This window comes from Octodon degus, unplaced genomic scaffold, assembly GCF_000260255.1.
Source record: "Octodon degus isolate 3935 unplaced genomic scaffold, OctDeg1.0 scaffold00010, whole genome shotgun sequence".
Lineage (NCBI taxonomy): Eukaryota > Metazoa > Chordata > Mammalia > Rodentia > Octodontidae > Octodon > Octodon degus.
Genome location: NW_004524586.1, coordinates 22,776,088 through 22,785,842, shown reverse-complemented (window position 1 = coordinate 22,785,842; position 9,755 = coordinate 22,776,088).

Sequence of the window (9,755 nt, the reverse complement as noted above, 5' to 3'; positions counted from 1 at the left end):
AAGTGGGCAGAAATTCCTACTCGGCGGGAGGGGTGGGGGAGGTATGGCGGAGTGGTGGGGGGCGGCCCAAGGGGGTGGGAGAGGGTTCGGCCCATGCTGTGCCTGGGCTGGGACTGGTCCCACAGGTGCAGGGTAGCAGGAAGCTATCCACATACCCATTTCTGATGAGAGTGTGAACCATTACACTCACATTCACTATGCAAGTGGAGTTTCCCTTGTCTTCAGTAGGCATTTCAATTTCAGACTTCAGATTTTTGAATAAAGCCAATGCAAATGTTCCGAAATCTAAGAAACTCCAAAAGTAGAAACATTCTAGTCCCAAATAATTCAGGTAGGAAATGTTTGACCTCTATAGTTAAAAAAGATATCTGTCTTATGACCCCAAAAATCTCCTAGGTTCTAGGAAATAAAAAGACAAGTCCACAGAAAGGTTGGTACTTGGCAGCTTTATTCCTGTAGCACTCAGTTGTCAATCAGATGTAAAATGGATGAGTAAATTGTGGTAGATTCAAACAATAGAACACCACATGGCAACACAAAGATTCAAACATCAGAGACACAAAAAAATGGGTGAATTTGTAAAACATGCTCAAAGTTGAGTGAAAACACTGTGCTGAACATAGTCTGATACAAAATCATACCAAATGATTTTTACCTATGCAGAGTTTTTAACATGAAAAAATTTAACATACAGAATGATAGAAATTAAGCTACTTGTAGACTCCAGAGCAAGAAGGGCATGAACAAGGAAAGGGCAAGGGATATTTTGGGGGATAAAAGGGATACTTTTAGGGATGATGAATGTATTCTATATCTTGCCAGGGTGTGAGTTACACAGGTGTACACATTTATCAAAATAAATACAACAAATCACTTAAAATCTTGGCATTTCTAAACATGTAAATGATACATCAATATTTTTAAAAAATCATTGGTAAATGTTCTTATATTAAGCCAAAACCAAAGACGGAGCTCTAAGATAGTCCGAAAAACATTAGACAACACTTCCAAGGGGAAGTGGCAGGACATTTATTTTCAACTAATTTGCAGTCTTGGGCCAAGAAAGGATATCATGAGAACAGAAGCAACCCCCAAATCACAGTGACTATCCCCCTTGGCTGGTAGTCATTAGACTAAGACCAAGACACAGAGCAGACTTCTGAAATGAGAGCATCTCCAGACTTCCCCAGGCACCATGCAGTACAGGTTCAGACTAGATCCACTCAAAGCTAAACGGATGGAGCCCGAGCCTGCCCTTGCCTCCTCCCCTCACCTTCTGCCCTAGAACCTTGCTGCACTGAGGAGTGGGATCCAATATACCCATCTGTATCCAAGATGGATGGATGAGTTAAAGCCCATGGGGCTACCTTGAGCAGGGCCAGAGGGTAGCAGGTAGGCCAGCACATCCCTTTTGCATGCCTATGCAGACAACTCCGAGATTCACTTCCTAAGCCTCCTCAGAAGGCCCCTGCAGATGGAGCACCAGCCAGCTACATGGTAGTCAACTCAGTAACACATCCCCTTACTAATTTTCCCTCCTTTACTTTGTCACTTTCTTCATCCCTCACTCCTGTTCCTTGAGAGTGCTTTTCAAATAAACTATCCACACACAATGGTTTGCTTCAAGCTGTGCTTTGAGAAGAACTAAGGATAAACAAGGTTGGTGAATGTATACATACGGAAACATGCATCTACATACACCAATGCTTCTCTGGGTGCCGAAACCTTGCATAGCACAGACCCCTATTCAACTGGCTGCTTGCCTGGATGCTGTCCCTTATATAAACTTAAAAAAAGACGGATGACCTTCTGCTAACAGAGTCAGCTCTTTGTAAGATCCACACCTTGATGGGAAACATAAGTAGAACAGTTATATCACACCCACACTAGAACAATTGCCTTTGTATGTCAGTAACAAGTCCATTCCTGGTCTGCATTCAATCTCAGAGTGTCTGGTCACTGGTTTTTTTGCCACTGGTTTTGCAGCCAATAACTAATAGCTGAATGACAGGTTGGATAACATCAATTTCAGAAGGGCATCTGTCTGGTCAAAGGAAAAACTACCAATGGCTTTTTTCTCATATGCAGTGAATTACGGTGAAGTAGCAAAGCAATATTTTAAAAATACTAGCACGTGGTAAGTATCACTCTGTTGTACTTTTTGCTGGGCTCTGAGGTGCAGTTGGTCTTCAACTATGTGGTACTCTAAACAGATGGTAACGGGGCTACACTGAAGGTTCATGGTACGTTCTCTCTTCATACTGCAGACATGCATGCTGTGCAGACGGCAGGGCGTCAAGCAAGGAGTTCTGTCCCTTGTGTTTCTGTCTCTCCCAGGGCAGGAACTCACCTTTTATTCTTTCTGCCTTTTTCTTTTTTTTCTTTTTTTTTTTAAAAAAAAAAAGAAGAAGAAGAAGTCAGTTAGTGAAAGACACTGTAAATATAGCAAAACCTTTTCAGAGGGGATAGTTCATTAAAATCCAGAAACTTGTTCCAACAAGTTTCAGCTGAATTGCTTAATGTACATTTTATAAGACTTCACAAGGCATCTGCCAACATTTAGCCAGAGCGGTGGGTTTGGTGTATTGATTTTCCTCTGCGGGGAAGATTCAAGGAAATGGTAATAGGATGTGAAGATCATTACTTAGAAGCGTGTTGATGAAGACTGGAAAAATAAATGCAGAGCTATTAAATCTGCCAAAATTGGAGCCAGGCTCTAACTGTGTGTAAAGATAGAGGCATGTTGAGATAAAGGTCATGCAGAATGCACCAGCGTGCATCCCAGTTGTAGCCACAGTTCCTAATTCCATGCAGCTCTTGTTCCAGATGCAGGCATCAGTACCCAGTTTACATTGTAGTATTCTGAGGTGTGTGGAGGAGAGGGATGAAGTGTACCCTAATTTTGATCCTGCTTTCTCTGGCTTATAGATAAACCTAAAGTGACTCTGGGTTTCATTACAATGAAAAAGGATAAAAATACCTCCTGGGAAGAAAGTCTGCTATTGGGTGCACAGACAAAATCTCATAACAAATCTGCTTAGACTTAAGTAGTAAGAAATGTTCATGAGTATGATTTACCCAGGCTGTCCTCTACCTGTCTTCCCCACCTGTGCCCACCTTCAACATATAGCCATTTGCTAAACTTTCAGAGTTTCCAGACCTCCCTGAATACACCAGGTGGTTTCATGCCTCCAGACTTTTTGTCTATCCTGCCTCCAAACTTCAAAAAATACCAATACTTGTTTCCTTATATCCTTTTTTCATGATACAGTTCAAAGACCAGCTTGTCCAGGAAATTGCCATCCAAACATTCCATTTTGAATAAGATTTGTCACTTCTGTCTCTATCTCCCCTGTGCAATCCATTCTCCCAGAATACCAGGTGGAGCTTTGTTGGACTTTGCTGCTTACACTACAACAAAATCAAGGGATGGAACTCCCTAGAATCAGAGAATGAGAAAACATTGGAGAAATGCTGCCTTGAACAACATTCAGAAGCATCCAGGGCTGTATTCCCCTAGAGACTCCAAAAACTTTCCACAAAGCCCCAAGAATGCCCTGGAGAAGACACCACAAAGGCTTTCCTCACCCCTGGAGTCCAGGTCAGTGCAGGCTTAATCCACAGGCTGCCCTGTGTGCCATGTTTCATTTCCTGGTTAAAAGGCACAGTAGGTATTTAGAAGGAAAGTTCAGCCAGGCAGATCAATGAGAAAGAAGAGGGAAAACCATGTGGATGGCAAAGAAGAAATCCTCCTCACTTCTGGACTGCTCTAACTTGTGAAAAATATTCTGCCTGCAAGAATCTTGAGGGAGTACAACACTTTGGTCCTAAGCATGACCTCTCTTGGAATCTGAAGTGTTGGAAACCACAGAAATTAGGAAACTAAACTGAAAATTAGGAAACTCCTAATAACTCCTGGGTCCAGACCCTTTCATAACATCTCCATTTCTTCCTGTCTTCTTAACCAGAGAACAATTGCACAGCAAGGTTCAAAGACTGAAATTTTACCTTGAACAAAAGTCAGAACTAGAATAGAGAAGGAATCAGGGGAGAGAAAAGAAATATCTTAGAAGTATTTTTTCTCCTACAAGAGAAATTACTATTGTCACATTAAAAACAATGGCTTCTCTCAATTCACCAAACAGATAAAGCTGAACATATCAAACCTCTTCAGTATTGCAATGGCCTGACAATCTCCTGAAGGAAAGAGGGGCCAGTTTCTGAGAAGGCCTAAGGATTCGGGCTCTACACTCCATGGGGGAGAGAAGGCTAAATCAGCCAGAAAAAGGTGGAGCTATACAGCTTACCAAGCACGTGTGCAGACAAGCATGGATAATCTCAACTCCCAATACAGCTGGACTGACCACTAAACTGTCACCTCATACCGAGCTTGTAACTGAGAAACCACAATTATCCTTTTGAGCACATTTATGAGGATGCACAGGGAGCTCATGGCACTCTGGGTGAGACTAGAGCAGGTGGATGGGGCAATGAATGAGGATTGTCACATGGGGCTCCCTGCAGAGATGGGCAAGGGAAGCCAGAAGGCCAGCTCGGCAACAGCCCTTGCTACAAAAGGGACAGAGCAAAAAGGAGGCAGAGATGAAATGGGGGTGGCAAAAGGAACAACAGAGACAAATGACAATTGCTGACTGCATTTTCATCCCCAACAACTTCTAAGGTCGGATCTGACCAGCCATTGAGGCCAAAGAGGTAACTCTGAAGTAATGGAAACACCTTGTTTCTTTTCTTTTTCTTTTTCTTTTTTTCTTTTCTTACACAAAAAGTTTCCTCCAACTAAATCTAACTCCTTCCATCATCTTCTATCTCTAAGCCCCAGGAAGGGACACATGCAACTTTATCTATAGTTTAATCCAGTAGTAAGAATATGATATTCTAAGTATATGAATACTAAGATTATGATATTTCTGACAGTTGCTGACATGTTTTTGATCACTAAGATAATTCATGGAATCATTTATGTTCTATGAGCTCATTTAAAACTTCTCCAAAGAAATAATTCCTGTGTGAAGTCTCCAGTTTGAAATATATAGGAGGCTCCTGTCTCTAATTGTCCACAGCAACTCCTTAGCTTCAATTTAGAAAGATAATTAAGCTGTAAAATCCTCTATTGTTTTCTCCATTATATGATTTTCTCCTTCCCAGTTAAAAACTCCAGTAAGTGAAAATCCCCACCACTGGGGGATTGATAACCCAGGACACTGGTTTATTTTACGTAACCCAAGGGCTTAAATTTAAAGCATTCTTGAGTTGTGGCAAAAGATTTAGATGAATCTCTACAAATGAAGTCAGACATAAACATCTGCTAATGTCCGACACAACAAGAGGGGAGTTAAACTCTAAGAACGTGTTATAGAGGATCAGTCAGTCTATAGGAACAGGGATGTTCCACATGTCGAGGCACAGTGACAAGGCACAAAGAGGGTGGGAAGAGAGATCACAGCATCAAGGGAAAGAAGCATCACCAAACCCAGGACCAGAATACCACAGACCTGACCTGGGCCTCTTCCGTGGAGCCCCCGCACATCCCTGACATTACAGTAGCGATCACCAAGCAATGTGAAATTGTGTGTAATATAGAGATTGTTCCTTTCTCTTCCGTAAAGCCAGAAGTGCCTGTATTCCTACTCAACACAAAGACAAATGGTAGTAGTTCCCCCTTCTCCACAAGGATATGTCTCAAGATGCCCAGTGGATGTCTGACACAGTGCAGAGCCCTCTATACACTTTCTCTTCTTCCTATATATCTGTGACAAAGTTTAATTTATGTGCAAGCACAGTAGGAGATTAACAGTAATAACCAACAATAAAATAGAGCAATTACAACTATATTGTAGTAAAGGTTATGTGAATGTGCTCTTTCTCTTCCTCTCTCTTGAAATATCTTATTGTGCTACAGATCTGAGCAACCTGTACACGCAGGGTTTTTTTTTTCTTTTCTTTTCTTGTTTTTCTTTCCTTAAGCTGAAAATTTACCTTTTCAATTCAAAGAAACACTTTAGCTTCTACATTAGCATAATGTGAAGCCTCACTACTTTTGTGGAGTTGGGCCATTAATAGTCAAATGAAAGTACCTTGAATACAAGTTCTGGGATTCTGTGACAATAAGTCTGATGACCAAGGTGTCTACCAAGCGATCAATGGGCAGGTAATGTATACAGAGTGGATACATTGGACAAAAGGATGATTCACATTCTGAGCAGAGCACAGAAAGAACAGTGTGTGTTTTAATGAAACTACTCAGAATAACATTCAATTTAAAATGTAGGAATTGCTTATTTCTGGAATTTTCTTTTCAGTCTTTTCAGACCATGATTTACCTTGGGTAACTGAAAGCATGAGTAAGGGGGAACTATTGTGTCTTTCCTAAGATGTTTTCTCCTTTCAATAAGACAAGACAAGAAAAGAACATATAATATCCAGCATGAAATTTGGGCCCCTTGCTTTTGGCCTTACCTGTCAAAGCCCTTTGTGCCTTTTTCGTATATCATTGTTACTCCGAATGTGCTCCCCAGGCCAGCAGCAGCATCCGGATTGAAACACACAGTCTCAGGGCTCCCCCTACCCTGGCCTAACCATTTCCAGGACAGACTCACAATGCAAGTTTTTATAAATGCTCTCAAGATCTCCAGTGCTTGCCAGAAACATGAGCCCCATTGGGTCTGCATTAACTCTCTTCTCTGGATCTCACTATCCACATCCCTAGGATAATTTCCACTGCAAGGAGACAAGGGAGCCAGGGTTCCCTGCTGTGCTCCGGGGAACCTGCTAGTAATCCTATCCCATGTGGCCTGTTTATAGGCCTGCTTTATTTGTCTTATTTATTCCATAGGCACATGTTTAACTTAAAACAATGTTTCTCCAGAAACAGTGTGAATATCTTATACTAGGCTTTAAAAAAAAAATTAACCATTTCAGGTAACAATCCCACACGTGGCCTGTAACACCCAGAGCTCTGGTGAATGTTCCAATTATTGTGCAGACAGGAAGTGACTGGAGCATTAACACTATCCAGAAGTGAGTGGTGATAAACGCTGGCACTGCTACAGAAAGGAGCAACCTGGTTCTGAGGCGCAGACACTCGAAGGATACATTCTGCAGTGGAGAGGACAAACCCGCATAAATCCAAAACAAAATCCAGTTCAGATGAACCTCACTCCGTGCCATCTATAAACAGAGTGAGTTCCAGGGAGACTCTTTTGGCCTCTGTCAGAACCACAGAAAGAGATAAGAAGTCTTCGCCTTTATTTTAATGTGTAGACTGCAGGAGAACCCCATTATAAAGGTATTCCAAATATTCATTAATGATTTAATTGACTCAGTCCCATTCTCCCCATTTATCTGTCCAAAGCTTCCTGCTATTATCTAAGTCTCTGGCAGCTTAATGAAGGCTGTATGTCAGCAAACTGTGGGGTGTTTTTTTAAACAACAACAGCAAAAAAAAAAAAAAAAAAAAAAAAAAAAAAAAAAAAAAAAAAACTGGAGGGTAAACTTGAAGGCGCAAATGTTCCATTAGATGTAGAGAGGCCACTCATGCCCCAACTTGACTAGGCTGTCTGACACAGACGCTTCAAGAAGTCTACAGCCGCAGGGCAGTGGAGCGGTTCAGTCATGTTCGGAGAACATTCTTCTGGCTTGTAATGTGATCCGGGTAATGAATTTACCTTCTTCATGTCCCAGGTATCAGTCAGCCTGCCCGGCGTAAAAATCTTTTGAGCTAAATATTTCAAATCTATATAATATCAAATTGCTACAGGAAGTGAGAGCTGGGCTTTGTTTCTCTTAAAAAGGCGTTCATTTCCAGTCCTTTGTGACATATCTGAACTGTGAGACCTGGCTATGTTTTCCAGGAGCAATCATTGGAACGCTCTCTAACCCAACCAAACCCCTTTTAATGAGTTCAGGAGAATCAGCATGTTTGTGTTGGCTGGTCAGCTTCTAGGCTCACAGGCCTGGCCAGCTCAGGCCCAGTTGTCAGCCGGGGAAGGCATTAGCCTCCCCCACATTGCCACCCCACAAGCTTCGTGGCCAAGAGCAATGGCAGGGAGTTCAAGTGGTTACTTGCTTAAGAGAAACAAAAGCCAACATCCCAAGAATCAAACGTCCCCAGGAAAAGGTCAATAGTCCTCGGTGCTGTAATGGATGTAACAAATATTTAAAGAAGGATAATATAAAAATGTGTTCATTCATTTTGATTTACTTCCAATTATTTGGCTCTCATTCCACTGAGTGGTTCACGAATTCAAACTTTATTTCTGCTGACTTGTACAGCCACACTACTTTGTTTTCCTACTTTCTACATGCCTTTCAATCATAGTTCACAGTGCTTTCCAAGAGGACCACAAAGTAGGATCCCACCAGGGATGTCTCAGTCTCTTCAGTGACAGTGTATTATGTGGTTTTATAGGGCAGGAAAGCTGAGCGTAGCTTCTGTGCAAGCCAGAGTGGAATTCAAAGCTCTGGATAGATTGGTCCAAAGCCACAGTGAAGGGCCAGACCCAGTTCGATTCCAGCACTCAGAGAAGCTTCTCTCTTTTCTAAGGCATGCATTCCACCTAGATAAAGGAGATGAAAACAACCTTGAATTCGCAACTGCAGTGCGTCTGTGCTGGAGGGAACCCAAGAAATTCACTGTCTTAGCCCCAGAAAACAGTGAGTTGGCTCAAGAACGTAAGTTACCCAAGACTCAAAACAAGTCAATATTGCAAGTCAAAACACAGAAGAAACAAGCCTGGCCTGAGGATCTGTTCTGTTCTTCCTCTCACCCACCCAACTGCATGCATGCATCTGTCAGTTTAATCTTAAATACACTCCAAAGATGGCAAGGTGCTGCTCTGACCCTGGCTGAGCAATACCCCACTCCTGCTCTGAGTGGAGAATGCCAGGTGGTCAGAATGCTTCTAATGGAGATCTGTTCCATAGAACGGTTCCCATGCACTCTTTCGTGGCAAGCCAGTGGGCTTCTCTCCTAATATTTATTGTGAAAACAACTCCATGAACATACCAGAGCCACTTCAGGGGCCTCAGCTGCGCCCTTAACACCAGGCCCACAAGTTTCTTGGTGGGGGTAGAAAAATGTTACCTGTTAACCTACAACCCTTCTTTCCACTTACGTAACTGCCACTTACTGTGCTTACACTATGCAGAAGAACTGCAAAGATACATTCATCTTATGATCCTTGTAGCATCTATGGAAGTCTTTCTACTGCTCTATAATGTATCATATATCTGCACTGTACCACTACTATAATTTTTACTGTCTCTGTTTTTAATTTCAAACACACAGAAAATTCCACAATAGAGATGGTCTTGCCTTCTGCTTGTCAATTTTATTCCCAGCTCTTAAAACAGTGCTTCATAGGCACAGAACATACTCAGTAAGTGCTTGCTAAGTGAGTGAAACTCCTAATCTCACAGGCAAAGAAACTTAAGTCTTGGGCAAGTGAATTAATTTCAAGGCCATTCAAGTAATCAGAGACAAAGTCTTTCAAACACAAACATACATTTTATGAATATAATTAGAATCAAACATGTGCTCATCATAAAAGGAACTGGAAATGGTCTACAGTTTCCCCAAGGTCCATAAAATGTAATTTCCTAAAGGTCCTCACCTCTCTGACCATGAACTTGTTTTTTGTTTTTGTTTTTTTTTAATTTTTTTTTATTTATTTATTTACGTGTGTGTGTGTATGCACGTGTGTGTGTGTGTGTGTGTGTGGCCAGTTCAGCCCACC